Source organism: Hermetia illucens, chromosome 2, assembly GCF_905115235.1.
Source record: "Hermetia illucens chromosome 2, iHerIll2.2.curated.20191125, whole genome shotgun sequence".
Taxonomy (NCBI): domain Eukaryota; kingdom Metazoa; phylum Arthropoda; class Insecta; order Diptera; family Stratiomyidae; genus Hermetia; species Hermetia illucens.
The window spans coordinates 93,303,516-93,322,202 of NC_051850.1; positions in this window are offsets into that span (position 1 = coordinate 93,303,516).

An 18,687-nucleotide genomic window follows, 5' to 3' on the forward strand; every position below is an offset into this window, starting at 1 on the left:
AAGCCTTTTTGGTATAGGAGCGGAGAATGCCTTGTATCATAGATGGTTGTCAGCAATACCTCTCTAATTACTGCACTGGGTTGCATCCTCTTTTTACGTATGGGACAGATAATTCCACCTTCCCAGTCACCAAGCATTCATTTTGAGCATCAGTTGATGAACCGCTTACTGTCCTTGGTCGCCTTCATATTTAACCAGTTCGACTGTAATGTCATAGGCTCCTGGCAGCTTATAATTCTTAAGACGATAAATTGCAAGTGCTGTCTACTCCATGTTTGGTGATGGCAGCATTGTTGGACAAATTAGGCAACACATCGCTCTAATATTCGCATACGGCTGAAAATCAGAGGGATGGGCTGTATTGGGGATGGTTTCAGTGTTAATTCTCGCCTGATTGTCAGGAGTGGTTCGAGCCTGTTGCGCCATCTCAACGAGAAAATGAATTGAATTTATAATGACCCCCCGATATGCTCTGACCCTCATCAAGACTGAGAGATAGTGGCGTTCAATAACCCGTGGTCACTTTGGTTGAAAGTAGTCCCATCTAGACAGGCCCATGTTTATTTGTGGAATGAAAACAACCGATTAGATTTTTTTAATTAACTAGCGCATGGAGATAGAGTTTAGTAGAATCGCTTTTGATGTTGGTTCAGCAGACATTTACCAGGTTTTATGCTCCATGGTAGATACCAATCCATGTTTTTGCACTGGACGTATATTATCCTTTGCCCACCATTGAAACGAATAATCGAATTTATTTCCCATCGTGAGCTCAAATATTCTTGTGTGTATACATAAAAAATCTGCAAATATGTTGGTACCTGAAACAACGGTCTCCGTTTTTTTTCCAATGCGTGCTAGTCGTAAGAAAACCCCATCCTTAATGTTTAACCTATCACCTCTCGCCTTCTCATCAACAATTTCTTCGTTTGAAATTTATCAGGCCAGCGTATCCCGAAGAAACGTCACAGACAAGCGTTAATGCAGGCTTTTAAATAGCAGTGATGGTTATTTTTCATGTGTTTCTCCCATATAACAAGTGCAGAACGGACTAAACTACATTTTCAGACTTTAGCCAAAGCAGCAAAAGCGGATCTAGCGTTCTTAATGCGTGAAGCAACATAAAGTTCGGTACCACCATCGGCAAGCACAACGCGAGATATGCCAATTGATCTAAGCCTTCGATGTTCTGCCCATTAATGCAAATGAGAAACTTGGTTTTGTTGGTGTTGGACTCTACTTTATTTTCTTTCCATTCAAAACCATTTAGACCCATGATCTGGTGAAAGAGGAAACAGATGTTATCAGTGTAGTCGAAGTGTTTGAGGGAAAAATGTCATGGTTAATTGAAGCCATTCACGTCCTCCGGATAAAGCTGCATGAAGAACGTCACCGATTACAAGAAGAAATAATGTCGTCGACAAGATGCAAACCTGTTGAGCTCTGTTTGGACGCAATATCACATGTGTCTCTTTGATAATAGCTAATAATTCCTCTGTAATGCCCCTCCAGATACACTCTCTGTTCACACTTTCGAAAGATAGCTCGAAAACAATGAACAGCAAGTGAACAGGTGATGTGAATTTCGCACACTGCTCCAAAATGATCCGAAGGGTGTAGATGTGGTCAGTGCAGGCGGATCCATAGTCGAAAAAAGCACGCTTTTTTGTCGATGAAGTCTTCGAGACGTTCCTTGACGCGTTCCAGGATCCAAGACGGCAACACTCAAATACCCCTCAAATTGTGGCATTCAAGGCGAGGGCACTTCCTTGAAATCTTAACCCCCGTTTTCGACTCTCTGACAAGGTCTTAGATATACTTGACCAATGGCTTGACCCTGTTGAGTGCATTAATGGCTGAAATGATTTCTCTTCTGTTTGAAATAGCCATTTCATACAGAAGTTCACCGGATATGACACGATTAAGACCCATAATGAAATGTTTCTCCACCTCCTCAATTGCTCCTCATCGCGGATGAGGAAGCGATTGTCAACGTGCCTTACAGTTCCATCGAAAGGATCCCGAACGCGTCACGCTAGCCATCACTGAACTTCGGGGGGTCGCACCAATCTAACCCTACGAAAAGTGACGGACGTAAGACGCAAGCGAACGTAAGTGACCGTCAGATGGTGATCGATTTCGACGTCAATGTCACAGCCTCCCTTATTATGCAGATCCAAAAGACCACTTCTAAATCAACTGTTAATGGCGAAGTGCTCAACGTGATTGTTCGTACGGTTTCCGTCAGTTGACCTTATGACAGAGCTCTGTGCTCCAATAATGTGCCATCAATTTGCCACCAACGAGGCGGTGAAAATTGTAGAAGTCCATAGCACCCATCACGATGACAATGTCACCTTTAAGAAGTCTCTCCTGGACTACATGTAACAATATACACTATAGCGGAAACCTCCGCTGATGCATAGCATTGCACAATGTTGATGCTTATTAACCTGGACCGCAATCTTACAGCCGAAATCCTGTCAAAAACCTGTGCCCAAGTCAAGAGAGCGCTCCTTGTTATCGCCGTCAGAAATAATCCAACACCGGATTTCTATCACTTTTAGTCGCTTTTTACGACAAGCCGGTATTATAATGGTAACATAGCTATTAACTTTTAAAGAATTTTTACTCGTTTGGCGGGTTTTCACCAACAGTATAACATAAATACTGTTGGCACCAAGGAGAGCTTCTAATCTATGTTTAGGGTCTACTATACAATTTTCATTCCACAGCCAGCTTCCAAGATGCTTACAGCTTAAATAATTTAATAAGGATGACTAAATATTAGATAAACATGGCTCCCATTTCTTTGACAGTATTTGTCAGTAGTTAGAGTCATTTGTAAAATATTACGAATGTTGGATGATTTACGCCGTACTGCACTCCAGCCGGATAATTGATTTGGGGGATGAATAGTGAACAGAAGCTGTATTGATACTTACCAATACATAGCCCAACGGACACCGAACAGGCAAAAGTATTCATATTTACCACCACGGCATACATCATAGCCAAAGCATGCCAAAACAGCAACGTACAGCCATCCACTTCAGTCGCGGGGCTTTCAAGTCACCTTTGCTACAGCCGGCCTTTTGGTACTTTCCCATCCACTTCAATTTTCACACCAATCTTGACAAATGAATTCTCGTTTGCACGAATTACATGACGATACCATAGCTGTGCCTCTCTCGTAATTTTTCCTATTTATATATAGATACTTAACCTTTACAGCACATAGTGCAACCAACACAGCAAAAATATTCCTTAAGACAATTGATATGCTGGGTTGTGCTTGTGCGGATATTCGCATAGACAATATATATTTGTGTCTGCAACGCTATGTGCTAATAAGTATATACAGAACTTTATCTGTCGATTCTTTTGCAGGAGCATTCTATCGGCTAATGTGAAACTTACGGTTACTAATGTAGAGGACAGATCCTATAATTCGCTGCGTGATTTCCATAAGAGAGTTGTTTATCATCATCATCAACGGAGCAACAACCCGTATCCGGTCTAGGCCTGCCTTAATAAGGAACTCCAGACATCTCGGTTTTGCACCGAGGTCCACCAATTCGATATCCCTAAAAGCTGTCTGGCGTCCTGGCCTACGCCATCGCTCCATCTTAGGCAGGGTCTGCCTCCTCTTCTTTTTCTAACTAGATATTGCCCTTATAGACTTTCCGGACTGGATCATCCTCATCCATACGGATTAAGTGACCCGCCCACCGTAACCTATTGAGTCGGGTTTTATCCACAACCAGACGATCATGGTATCGCTCATAGATTTCGTCGTTATGTAAGCTACGGAATCGTCCATCCTTGTGTAGGGGTTGTTTATGCCCTTATTAAAATCGGTTCACTGTCTGTCCGTCACACGTACTTTTCTCAAAAACGGTTATATCGATTGATACCAAATTTGGTGGGAAGGTGGGAACTGTAGGCGCTCTCGCATACACCGAGTTGCATCGTTCTAGGTGGAATTGAAGGCAGGAGGGTAGGGAGGTGCACAATTTTTTTCACCGAATATAGTCATGTGAGGTATCAAATAAAAGGTATCGATTAGTAGCTAAGTAAATGACAAGCGGGGAGGGCTAAAAGTGATAAAAGTGATAATTTCTTTCACGGACCCAATCTCAGAAGCTACGCCTTGCTGTAATTTTTAATAATTGACTTTAAACCCCAATCTCTTTCAAGTTCATCATAGAATCATGAAATATAGTAAATTATGTCAATTATAGCACCACTGTTGCGTCAATGCTAAAAGTGATCTGGAAAGGAAGTTGTTTTAGAATAGACCATAACCGTCAAAACTACCGTTAACCAGACAACGAAAAGATATCCCACAGACAGGCATTCGTCTGCTCACGTTGGAGAGTAACATGTGGACGGAAAGTATTTTACAAGGTAGAACTAAACTCATTTAAGAAAAGTTCAACAATCCTGTGATTTCTCTTGATGCCAAAGCCAATCAAATCGAGGTAATTGGAGCAATGAAAATAAAGCTGAAATACGCAGAGATCTCAAAAGAAAACGAAGCTGAAAACCAATACTCGAGCCGATCATCTTTCGCCTTACCTGGAGGCAAAATAACATAACTAATTATATAAAAGACAAACTCAACGTCTCCTAGTCCATAAAAAACATGACCAAGGTCTTTATGGTTCTATGCAAAAGCGCCAGGGACAAGAAAATTATCAACAAAGTAGGAAAACGCTTCCTCAAAATTCATTTGACGGTAAGGTCGAAAAGAGGAGTAGAGATTTCAAAAGACAAAAAGGCCCGTCAATTAGCTACGAAAGTGGAAAAACGAAAGAAAGTATCTCAAATCCTGTGGCCAACCCTAGAACCTGCTGTGGTGCAGGAACTGGCTATTTCTCATTAACTTTGGTCCTTTGGCAGTTTGATTTCGATTAAGGTTAGCAATGTGTGTGCGTATGAGGTGGGGGAGGCAAAGCCTCTGAGCACTCAGACCCTAGTATTACTTTGTACTCGATTCATCCCCCACTTGACGAAATATTCACCATCCCCCCATTGGTAAGAACCGCTCTCGTAGTGTTTCAATTCTCCTGGCATCACTTTCGAGTTGAAGGGTTTCCAGAAACCGCTAATTCGCCCCTTCCCACTTTTGTCGTCTAGATGCTGTTCCTACAAGAGAGTCTGTATAAACTCAAATCTTGAGCTCCACATTACGTTCCAAAGGAATCAGGCTTGAAACGTTCTACGAGCCTCTGACATTCGCGCTGTGAATTTCGGAAATTTAACAAGTCATCATTCTTATTACTTTTATTAGCACGATTCTGAAGTCGTCTGATTGATTTCCTAAGTTAGTTATAAGTCCCACCATGAAACCGCTTTACCGCTTTGGCCTCGGAAAATAGGAGAAGCTACTTCAAAGCGGTCTAAAAGTGTGCTATGCAACGTTTCCAATTGATCTTCAATCGATAAAGGAGTCCTTAATTGCCTAGAGAACTGCATTTTGTTTCCAAACAATCCATTGAACGTTGTCCAATCCGTTTTCCTAGGATTTCGTCTTTGTATAACAGACTGTACCACTGCAATAATCAAGCTAAATTCTAGGTAACGGTGATCTGAGAGTGTTTGAGTTTGTAGTGCAGGTTGTTAGGTAATAGACTCTAAGCCTTATTTTCCCTAATGACAGAAATTATTTTGTATGGTGCAATCTAACAAAAAGTCGTTTTTGAAAAAAACTATATTCTTTAAATTGTCAGCATTTTAAATTTCAACCAAATTCAAACGTACTAAAAAACCCGTGCCATTAGGTGTAACGTCACAAGGTGCGTCCAGAAACTTCCGTAGACCGGCAACTGACAGCTACTCACTAAAACCTCAAAATGCCAAAATTAATTTCGTGCATGAGATGTTAAGAAGGACGGTGAAATATTGTTTCGTGCAACCTGCAAGTCAATTATGTATCAATATGTCAAAGATTTGCATTATTTTAATTTCTGACATTTGTAAAAGAGAAAATATGTGTGAAGCAATCGATGGATACACTCATTGGCGACAACATTACAACACTACTATTCACATTAGTATAATCAATATACAATAAACACATACTAATCTTTCCAATTTGACACTGCATTTATTCTCTTGCTATTGGTGTTGTAAGTTGACCGCAACTGGCTCCTGGGAACAGAACTGTCTCAGCATGGTTGCCTCTAGCAATTTTGACATCTAGGCGCAGGCTCTCAGTTCCGAGAATATCGCATCGTAAAAGATGTACTGATCGAATATCACAGATTTTGTTAAAACAAACCCATGGCTCTTGCACCAGAAATATATGAGGATAGTCCTGAAACTTTACCAGTCTTCCTGCCAGTAGATAGGAAGAGGCTTTGACATGCTGCAGGTTAATTTGACTAATTTTTATGTTTGAAGACGCAAGTGTAGTCTAATGTGAAAACCGCTGCTAATTGAAGAGTTTGCTGCATTCACTATGATTCTAACCTGGGCTACCAGCTTGTCCTAACCTTTCGCCGAAAGTTCCCCTTTCTTGCGTCCGATATTACCAAACTTATAGCAACAACAATGTCCTCATTCCCAAGAAACTTGACCTTCACTTGCAGGGCTTTCCGTTGCCGCCTGTTGGGAGCCTTCCAGCACTCACGGTGGCCAGATGGCATGGATCTATTTCCATATGACGGTGTTAGACTAGTTCCGTCCACATCGCCAGCTTACCTTTCTTTCGTTTTTCCTGGTAGAGGCGAAAAAGAAGGTTCACTCTTCTTTGTAGCTGAAGTTTCCTTCTGCCGAGCCTTTCTCTCCCATTTTCTGGAAGAATTAAGCTACAGTGGACCGACAGGTCGGCCGTAGTCAGGTTTCCAGTTCTTCCGACTAAGAGAGTTCCTCTACTGTCCTTTCTGACTGACCGCGCCGTAGACATTGGGTATGTCTCAAAAATCCGTGCCTCGGCCGCGACTTGATTTCTCAAAGGCGCGGGTGAAATCAAAGTCTGTAGCTCCTTACCACTTGGAGAGTTACAACCCATTGCTTCCATCTGCATGTGTTTTGGACACCCTTACTGTACTAGTAAACTACTACTCCCCACCACGCCAAGGCGGTGTCGGAAAGGAAAAGACTGGTTGGCAATTGTTCATTTCCTGCTATCACCAAAATGGTAGCTAAAACCACTCTGGAATGCATCGAAAAACGCCTCGAAAACTTAATCGACAGAGAGAAGACTGGTTGCTGTTCTGCAGCGTAACAGGAAGTGCATCTGAAATGCTCTACGCAGAGGGGGCACTTGCTCCGCTTGCTGCATCAAAATAAAACCTCCATAGAATCGGAAGGGCGAAGCGGACTTCGCCAGGGTTACATTTTGTCACGGATACTTCTTCTTCTATTTGTTTGCGGCGTCCTTCATGTTGCCTTCTCGAGAGGACCCGGACAGGATGACTAGGCTATGTAATCTTTCCTTGGACACCTTGATGACGCTGATGTCTTCTGCCCGCCCGTGCCGATTGACCTTGGTCAAATGATTCTGAATTTGAAAAGAAGGCAACAAGTGTCAGACTAAAAATGAACAGCAACACAACCTGACGGGACATATCTTACTCCCTATTTACACCAATAGGTAGCACATTATGGACGTCAAACAATTTGTAAATCTAGGTAGCGTCGTTTCTGCTGGCGACGGCACCGAACTTTAAAGCGCCCAATGCAGTAGCAGCACTATATCTGCTTTGCATCAACATCTGGAATATATTTGGATCTAGATCTTGAAACGTGTTACAGAGCTTCATTCAAGATCATAAGGGTACACTAGGAAGCAGTGTGGTCAGCATAGCGCTTCTCTGTGATTATTACCCTACTAATTCCCAACTGCGTCATTCATACCCTTCAAATTCTACAAAGTTACTATAATTCGCAGATTCACATAAGTCGCGAAACTTGTCATTGGCTTGGTGCTGAAAAAATTGATATTTTCCCATATACCGCCCGTTACCAGCCATAAAACTAATACTGAACGTTCAGGCAATTGGCAACAATAATACACCGTGTTAGTGTGTCCTTGGGATCCCAGTATTACGGTGCAAAATACTACCGACCTTTAATTACTCCATTTCGTGTGTTTCAAGATCCAAGATATATTAACCTAGGTTTCCTTCCGATGAAATAGTAGGCTGACATTTGTGGAGAACGGACGTGTCTACAAATTGATATTATTAATAAAAAATAATTTCAAATTGAAATTAAATTAACTTTTATCAAGAATATAAAAAGATACTTATATTACCTAATTAATAATATATAATTTAAAACTTAATTGAAACTAATTTACTTTTGAGTTGTTATCTAAGTTACTTTCCCTTAAAAAGTTTTGAGAAAAAATTCGTTTTTTTTGGCTTGGCGGGAATGAGCAGCTAATGGCTGGGGAGGCGGGCCCGCCGTCTCCAAAGGTAGCCAGAAAAAAGGTTAAGCTTTCCTCGACTACTTTTGCAGTCATGGAGGAACCTGGCTGTCTTGAGGGCGAACAAGTTCTCGACAGCGAATCTGTCCGTATGGAGGACATAGAGAGCAGTAAAGCAGACGATACGAGAGTCAGCGACAACGGTGGCGATGGAAATGTCCCAGAAGAGGATGCTAACCAAAAAATTAAAGAAAAAAAACAAAACTCAAGAAAAAATGTTAAATAATGTAAAAAATAATGCAAGTACGAGTGAAAATTTAAAAAATAATGCAAGTACGAGTGAAAATTTAAAAAATGGTCCGACTGGGGATACAATTAGCACCCGAAATAAAGAAAAGGGGGAAAGGGTGCCCCCCATTAATGTTTATAAATTAGGTGGTAGAGATTTAGCCACTCTACTTAATAGGAGCGCGGGGCTCTCAAATTTTGTTATTAAAAAGACGGGGGCCGAGAGAGCCCAAGTCAAATGTAATAAAATTGCAGACTACAAAAAAACACGGGAGGTCCTCGAGCGAGTGAAGGCTCCTCACTTCACCTACACTCCAAAGGAAGAGAAGGTGCAAACCTTCCTTCTGAAAGGCTTTGATGCGGAGGAAGAGCCCGATGAGGTGCTCAAAATGCTCCGGGAGACGGGAACTGAGGTCAAGTTCCTCTCAGTGTCACGGTTTAGTACGAGGAGATCCGTTTTGGAAAAGCGAATCCTGCCGCATTTCCTCGTGCAGATAAGCCCGGAGAGCCGGGGAAGCGATCTGATCGGCATCAGGTCGCTTAATTAGCATTCGTTTTGAGCGCCTGCTAAGGGGCGAAATAGTCCAGTGTCGAAGATGCCAGCGCTATGGTCACTCGGCAGTGAACTGTCAAATGACCTTACGATGTGTAAAGTGCGGGAAAGACCATACCGCAGCTGAATGTTCGCTGACTGAAGCAGATGGCAAGGAAAAAACTTTCTGTGTTAACTGCGGAAGCGGAGGGCATCCGGCTTCGTACCGTGGATGTCCTGCATACCGCAATGTTAGGGTCACAAGGCAGCAGGCTCCGAGATCGGCCCAAAGAACGAAGGTGTCAGCGGCGTTGGACAGTACCGTCCCTTCGGCACCAATCGTCTCGGGGATCCCATTTGCAGAAGTAGTTCGACAAGGGGGAGCTAAGAAGCCCCAACAACATGCAAGTGTCGGGATGAGCACTATCCTCAATAAAATACTAACCATGTGTGAAAACATGCAGCATACGCTACACGTACACAATACAAAAATAAATAGCATAACAGAATATTTACACAAACAGCATGCCCGCTGCTAGGTCTGCAGTCACAGCGGTACCACTGGATGGTCTCCGGATCATCGCGATTAATGTGAATTCCATCGTAGGAATCCATCGAAGAGCAGAGCTCCTTGATTTCGCTGCCAGACAACAGCCTGACATAGTCTTGATTTCAGAAACCCACCTCAATCCGAGGCATTCGATAACATTCAAGGATTTTGAATTCGTGAGGAACGATAGACGAAATTGTGATGGGGGAGGTGGTACCGGAATACTTGTGGGTCGCCATTATCGTTTCAGGCATATTAATAGGCCTGAATTTGAAACCTTTGAGTGTATCGAAGTCTCATGTATTCTTTTTTCACTGCCTAGAGGAGGGAATTTATACATTCTGGCAGTCTATGCAGTGGGAAACAACCGAGCCAAGTTCAGGGAGGAATTCCATTCTCTGTTTACGATACTCGAACTGAATAGGCTGCATAATTACTATATTATAGCTGGCGACTTGAATGCTAAGCATACCTCGTGGCTAAACGCCACAAGCAATCCCAGAGGGGTATTCCTCAAATCTTGGATAGAGCAATACCAGATAGAGTATAAATGCGAATTATATGGGTCAGAGAGTCCAACCTGGCCCAGGGCAAATTCCTATCTGGATTTGTGCATTGCTGACGCGCGCTTGAACTTTAATTTTAGGAATCCTCAACGGAAACTACCGACTCTTCCTTACGATAGCGACCATAACGCTATTCTTATTGAAGTTCTGTTTGATGGACAAAGAGTTCGCCTTCTGCCGATGGACAGTGGCGTCCACAGGCTGAACTTTAAACAAACAAATTGGAAGAAATTCCAAGAGAGGTTTATTCGGGGATATCGAGAGGAATGCCCACCTCTTGATGGGGAAAACGATAGTACAATTGCACCAGGTGACAGGAACTTGAGCAACGAGGAAATACTTCAGTATCTTCTCAAGCTGGAGAACTTGACGCTGAAAACAATTGAACAAGTCGTCCCTAAGATTAAACCTCGCAATAATATGGAAGGATATGAAACTGCAGCCATAAAACGGTTGAAAAAAGTGAAAAGCCTTCTGCTCACTCGCGTCAACAAAATCTATCGAAGATATGGGGACTATCATCATCCCATATTGGTTGAGTTCAAATCACTTCTAAAGATCGCGCGGGATCTTATCCGTCAACATTACGTAAATGAAGTGAACTTCCAATGGCGGAAGAAGTTAAAGGGTATTTCACCAAGCGATCCAGATTCCATGTTTACTAAGATAAATACGTTATTCCGGAAGAAGTCACGAATAACTGTACCGAGAATTAAAGTCGGTGGCAGCGAGATACAACACCTTATTGACTCAGGTATAGACACGAATAGTGTAACTGCTGATGCGCAAGGCAATTACATCGTGATGGATGATGCTCTGAAACTCGAACTTATAGGGGAGCACTTTGAATCGGTGCATCGGCCTAGAACGGACTTAGAGCCAACGCGACTTTCGGAAATTGTAGAACGAGATGTCCACAATTTCAAATATAGCCTGAACGGCACCACAGTTCCCCAATTTAGCTCTGCGTTGCAGGCTGATCTCATACCGAATGATAATCTGCTTGATTACTTTGTCTCATGTGTAGAGTTAAGTTCCATATTCAGAAGAGTAAACAATAAGAGATCATCCGGTATGGATGGCATTCCCAACGTGGTCCTCAGGCATTTACCAGACATTGCCATTCGTAATTATTGCATTTTGTTCAATAATTTATTGAACAATTCCTTCTTTCCAGGACAATGGAAGAAAGCCCAAGTATTCCCGATTTTAAAGAGAGGGAAAGATTCATCCAGCCCTCAAAGCTACCGCCCAATCAGTTTGCTGCCTAACATCAGCAATGTGTTTGAGGTTTTGGTATTGAAGGCCTTGAACGGGCATATCAAGAAGAAGAAATTATTGCCGAACGCCCAATTCGGATTTCGATCTGGACATTCGACAATACATGCAATAACGAAGGTAACGTCTGATATTTGCTGGCGGATTAACAATGGTGAGTGCGTAGGCGCTTGCCTTATAGATATGGAGAAAGCCTTTGATACCGTCTGGTTGGATGGACTGATTTTCAGGCTCCTGAAGAATGAGTTTCCCAGTCACCTCGTAGCGATGATGTGTAGTATGCTGTATGGCAAGTGCTTTGTCATTACGGACGGAAATCTCACTACTAACAGAGAATTTCATGTTCTGAATGGATTACAGCAAGGGACAGTGACTGCGCCTACACTTTTTGCGGTATTTGCGGGCGAATTGCTCTATTCTTTCGATTTTAATAAATCTCCTAAAAGGTCGTTGGTTGCCTTTGCTGACGATCTGATAGCCTACACGGCGCACAAGAAGGTAACTGAGATGCAAGTTGAACTTCAGAAAATGTTCAATGATATTAAGTTCTTCACGAACAGTTGGCGGATGAAAATCAATGCGCAAAAGTGTGAAACGATTCTGTTTCGAAATTCCTTGGCGTATGCCAGTAGGAACTTGAAAAGGAATTGGAGAGATTTCCACATTGTCGTGAACGAGGATAGTTCTGAGCGCATTCCTCATAAGAAGTGCGTTAGATACCTGGGTGTGCGTCTTGACGAGCGTCTCCAATTTAACGAGCACGTTAAAGTCGCGCTAGAGAGCGCTCGGAAGGCATTCATGTCTCTCCGAAGACTCTTTTATGCTCCACATCTTAGCTGGAAGGTTAAGATTATTTGCTATCTTACTTTGGTTAGACCGGCGCTCACCTACGGGTGTGCTATCTGGTTTAATTTGAGTGGTAGCCAAATGGAGAAAATAAGGATCTTTGAAAGGAAATGTTTGCGTGCTTGCACGGGGCTTAATAAGACTGCTTCGTCAAACTATGAGCACTATGTAACTAATGAAGTGATGTATGCAGCTGCTGCTGTGCCAAGAATCGACACAGTTATCGTCAGATTGATTCGGAATCATATAGTGCGATCTGCTTCGCATGGTGAGAACCCTTGGGTTTTGCAGCCGTTCTACCCAAATGATGGGTATTTCGAGAAAACTCTCACGACAGGCTTCATTCCTCCCGAAGCGTTCGTGTATCTTGACAGGAATGGTCTAATTCTTGATTCTGCCGGTGATCCGGTTATGTATCATATACATAGACGGGCCACGGACAAAAGGATAGAATACCCCCTGAATTTGACAGTGGGGGCTCCGCGATTCGACTGGAGATACTCCAGAGCGAGAGCAATTGATATTAAGCGGGATGAAAAAGAGAAATCTTGGTACTGGTGGCTGCGGGATGCCGGTTAGTGGTGGCCGTGCTCAGTTCTGCCATTTGTTTCTTGGTGGGGCTTTGTAAATATGTACATATTGAACGGGTGCTGATTTTGTCTCCAGTTGTAACTTATAAATACATACGTTATTATTCTTTGTTTTTTTTGTATGGATGTTATTGTAAAAAAAGGAAAGATATATAATATAAAATATATAATAATGATAGTTTTAAGAACAATAATTTAAGTTAAAAGTTTTTTTTGAAGCGATCGAATATTTATTATTACTTTTATATTTCGTTATTTGCCACTGAGCCCAATTGAATTCTGTCTGGTTTTTGACCATTTTCCGACAACTTATTGTAAAATTAGATTTTTATTTCTTACTGTTCTCTCTGTCTGTAATTGTTATTCGAAAACTTTGAGACCCCACAGTGGCCATTAGATTTAAGTTATTTTTGTTATTTTAAAGGATTGTTTTTTATTGCTCATTTTTCCAATCTATATACTATTGTTACTTATTTCTTAAAAATAAAAATGATTTTAAAAAACAAAAACAAAAGGTTTCCTTCCGATGTAACTAGATTCGGTACAATTTCAATTTAGTCTTTTGTATGCAACAACAATAGGCTTCCCCGCCTTAGAAACGACTATATGTTTTTTTATTTGGAAATAGTAGTTTCACCCACCAAATGGACGGACATTGTACCGTTATAAAAAACAATTCGGAAAAGAACAGGAAGGTGGGAGTAATAGTAACAAGCTATATAGCAAATTCTGACATTTTTACCTGAACGGCAATAAAACGTACATTTCTGAAAGATTCACAGGCCTCAAAAAAATGGATTTCCACTGAGTGGGATTCGAACCTTGGGCACGTTAAATATTCTGGGGTATCTCTTCTCTTGTGATTTGATTTAAATTTGAATAATAGTGACACAAAATTCTAACCCAATCGTATATTATCAATTAAGATTGGAGTTAAAGTTTAAAAAAATTCAACTCATATTTATACCTAACTCCTCCCCCTCGGACACCACCTTGTCGTGGTGGGGGAGCCTGTAGTAGTTTACTACTACACTAAGGGTGTCCAAAAATATGAATATGGAAACGATGGATTTAAACTCTCCAAGTGGTAGGAAGTCACAGACTTCGAATCCACCCGCGACCATGAGCAATCATGTCGCGGCCGAGGCGCGGATTTTGGAGGCCTCACCCCATTCATATTCGCCTACAGATCAATCTGTAGCAGGCATGCTTTCCGACTCAGTGGAAAGTTTGCACTTGGTGCCTACGGCGAAGATAGCCAGAAAGGAAAGTACGGAAACTCTCAAATTGGGAGAAACTGGAAATCCGACTATGGCCGGCTCGTCCGCGGTACTACAGCCCAAATCTACCCGCAAGCGGAAGGGGAAGGCCCAGCGGAAGGGAACTTCGGCCACTAAGGAGGGGGGACTACAGGCTGAATCCTGCCTGTCAGAACCTTCTCCTTCATCCTTACCGGGAAGAGCGGAAGAACGGGAAGCTGGTGACGTGGAGGATACGCCGGTGTATGGAAATGGATCCAAGCGGTCCGGACACCGTGAACCTGGAAAGGCCCTAAGTCGACGGCAGAAGAGAGCACTGCGAAGGAAGATGAAGCACCTCGGGAATGAGGACATGGACGTGGCTGTACTACTAAGCGCGGTAACGCCCAGAGAAATCGGACGCAAGGAAGCGGAATCTCCGGCGGAAGGTGGGGATAAACTGGAAACCCCGGTAAGATCCACACTGGACGCACCAAACTCTTCTGTCAGCGGTAATGCGCGCAAGAAGCGTAAGACCAACACATCTGCTGTAGCCAACGCTTTATTGTGCTCCGCACCAGGGCTTATATCCACGCGTCTCGCGGGGTTTAGGACCGGTGTGCCCCCCGTATGGGGGCTCGCACTGAGGAAGAGACTACAGAGTGAATCCTACCAGCTAGTAACTTCTCCTACACCTTCCAAGGAACAGGCGGAAGGAAGGGAAGCCAGAGACGTGAACTGACTTGATACCAGTTCGAGTGATCGAATCTATGCAACCCGGACACCGCAAACCAATTAAGGTGCTAAGTCGAAAACAGATAAATGCTCTGCGGGATGGGATGAGATTTTTCGTGGATGAGAACATGGGAATTGCGGTACTTCCAAGTACGACTTTTCTCAGAGAAATCAATCACGAGAGGATCGAGTCTCTGGCGATACGGTGTGAGGGAAACCCCGCCATACGCGGACTGCCGCATACGCTTCTAACTGTTTTCCATAAGACAATAGACTAAGTTTATGTCGAAAAACATAAAGATTGGTCAAATCAACCTGCAGCATGCCAAAGCCCCCTCCTACCTGCTGGCAGCGAGAATGACAAAGCTACAGGATTTCCCCTATATCTTTCTGGTGCAAGAACCGTGGGTTAGATTTAACAGAATCTGCGGCATTGGATCAGTAAAGGGGGCTAGGATCTTCTACGACCAAAAATCCATAAGACCGAGAGCTTGCGTCCTGATGTCAAGACGGTTAGAGGCAACTATGCTGAGACAATATTGTTCCCAGGACTTAGCTACGCTCATCATACAACACCAGATAAATGGCGAGAGGAAAAACATCATAGTTGCCTCCGCTTATTTACCCTATGATTCTTTGTATCCTCCACCGACGCAAGAACTTAGGGATCTGGTGGCGTATGCAGAATCAAGTGGTCTCGAACTCTGAATAGGTTGCGATGCGAATGCGCAACATATTTGTTGGGGCAGTAGCAATTCAAGAGGAGAGAAGCTATTTGATTTCATCACTTCAGCTGGTCTTATGACTGCAAACGTAGGGTGCGCCCCTACGTTCGTGGGACCGAGAAGAAGCGAAGTAATTGACCTAACAATCTGTACCCCAAAATTGTTAGAGTTGATTACACACTGGCGAGTGCTAGACGAGGTCTCACTGTCAGATCACCGATATCTAGAATTCAATGTGACTATTGCGGGCGAACAGTGTGCAGTACAAAGACGGAACCCTAGGAAAACGGATTGGGCAAAGTTCAATGAACTTCTTGGCAAAGTACAGTTCCCTAGGCGACTAAGGACTCCTTTGGTGCTGGAAGATGAATTGAAAACTCTGAATTGCACACTTTTAGGGTGCCATGAAGAGGTTTGTCCTATTTCCCGAGGCCAAAGCGGTAAAACGGTTCCTTGGTGAAACCGAGAACTGCAAAAACTCAGGAAATCAACCAGGCGACTTCTAAATTGTGCTTGCAAAAGTAACAAGGACGTAGACTGGTTAAATTTCAGGAACTCACAACGTGAATATAAGAGTCTCGTGAGGTGCTCGAAACGAGACTCCTTTAGAGCGTACTGTGAGGAACTGGAAGGCGAAAGGGAGACTTCAAGGCTGTGCAGAGTCCTCAAAAGGGATGAGTCGGCCAAGTTGGATTCTCTTAGAAAACCCGACGATACTTTCACGAGCTCCAGACTGGACTCAGTACAGACCCTCCTGGAAGTACACCACCCGGGAGAACGGGTGAGAGAAGTGGTAGGGAGAGAGTTGACGGTTCTTGCAAGCCCTTCAACACGCAAGCGTTGCAAGGGGAACTGGAACACTGCGAAAGCGGTTGTCACCCATAAAAAGGTGAGAGCTACCATACTGTCCTTTGAATATTTCAAAGCACCTGGCATGGATGGCATCTATCCGGCAATGCTAAAGGAGGGAATGGAGCATCTACAGCGACCTCTAAGAAATATTTTTCGAGAATGTCTTGCTCTGGGCTACGTGCCTTCTTCTTGGCAACAGGTTAAGGTAGTTTTCATACCGAAACCTGGGAAAGATGACTATTCTAATCCAAAGAACTTCAGACAGATCAGCTTGACTTCATTCTTGCTGAAAGGTTTGGAGAGACTGGTGGAGCATCACATTCGTGGAAATGCACTTAGGTCTCACCCACTTAGTGAAAACCAACATGCTTACCAGCGTTGAAAGTCCTGTGAGTCTGCTCTTCATTCTTTGGCCACAAAGATAGAGGATGCAACTTTGAATGGTGAGTACGCGATGGGGGTGTTCGTGGACATTGAAGGGACTTTTGACTGTGCGCCTTTTCAAAAACTTTGTGATGCCGCCAGAGCGCACGGTGTTGATGATGCTTTAATTAAGTGGATCCATGCTATGCTAACGCAAAGATTGCTGTACGCTGAGGTAGGGGTCGATCGCTACCTGATTACGGAAGCAACGAAGGGCTGCCCCCAAGGAGGTGTGCTTTCGCCGCTTCTGTGGAGTATGCTGATCGACTCACTGCTATGCGAACTGCAAAATTTGCCAATACACGCTCAAGCTTATGCTGATGACGAGGCTGTACTTGCTGTTGAGCGGGATCTTAGAACGGTGTGTAGGAATATACAGCGTGCCGTTGATTTGATAGACAGCTGGTGCCTTAGACATGGTTTGTCAGTTAATCCAAATAAAACCACAATGGTATTATTCACAAAAAGGAGAAAACTGGATGGACTTTGTCTCCCTGAAATGAGGGGTACCACCCTTCAACTCTCCGAAGAAGTGAAATATCTGGGGGTCGCTCTAGATAAAAAACTTCTTTGGAACAAACATGTAGAGGTAAAGATGAAACGAGCTCTCACAACTTATGGGCTGTGCAGACGGACCTTTGCCTCCACATGGGGACTCAGGCCTCATGTGGTAATGTGGATATACGTTACCATCATTAGGCCGATGTTCGTATATGCATCCGTAGTGTGGTGGGTTAAGGTGAGACAAAAAGGTTTTCACCGTAAACTAGCCGCACTGCAAAGAACTGTTTGTCTGGGTATCACTGGTGCCATGAGCACGACATCCGGCGCAGCTCTGAATGCACTACTCAATTTGCAGCCCCTGGATATATTTATTCAAAGCACTGCATTGATTGAGAGCAGCTCATAGGCCACGGTTTTTCAAGCCGAAGTTTATGCGATCCTAAGGGTGGCAAACTGGGTGATTGACGAACGGTTGAAGGGCAGGCGCATCGGAATCTGCAGTGACAGTCAAGTTGCACTGAGGGCATTGAGCAGTCCTTTGATCACCTCGAAAATCGTTCAGGAATGCAGAAACCGTTTGAACTCTATGTCTAGATTCAATATGGTAGAACTACTCTGGGTACCTGGTCACTGTGGCATAGAGGGAAATGAAATCTCGGACGCTTTAGAGAAAGAGGGGTCAATCTTCCCTATGCCGGCACCGGAGCCAGCAATTGGGGTATCAGTAGCATTGGCTAAATCTGTTTTCAAAAACTGGGAACAAGTTTCCCATAATGACAGGTGGCAGAGCTTAAATGCTGCTTGACACACCAAACTTTTCCTGCCAGAACCCAACATACGTACCGCAAAGTTTATGCTGTCGAAAAGCAGGAGGACTTGCAGGTGTATTGTGGGAATTCTGACAGGCCATAATTCACTAGCTGGGCATATGTTCAGAATAAGAATTACCGAAGATGATACGTGTCCCTCCTGTAATGAGGAAGCGGAATCCACGGAGCATTTCCTATATGAGTGCCCCGCCTATGGACGCATCAGGCATCAGATCTTTGGTGCCGATGTCATCCAATTGCGACGGGTAGCATCACATCCACTAACGGAAATCCTGCGATACGTTAACGAATCCGGAATATTCCGTTAGACGGGGGAGGCGAGTACAATGGGCCACGGAGTGCTCAGACGC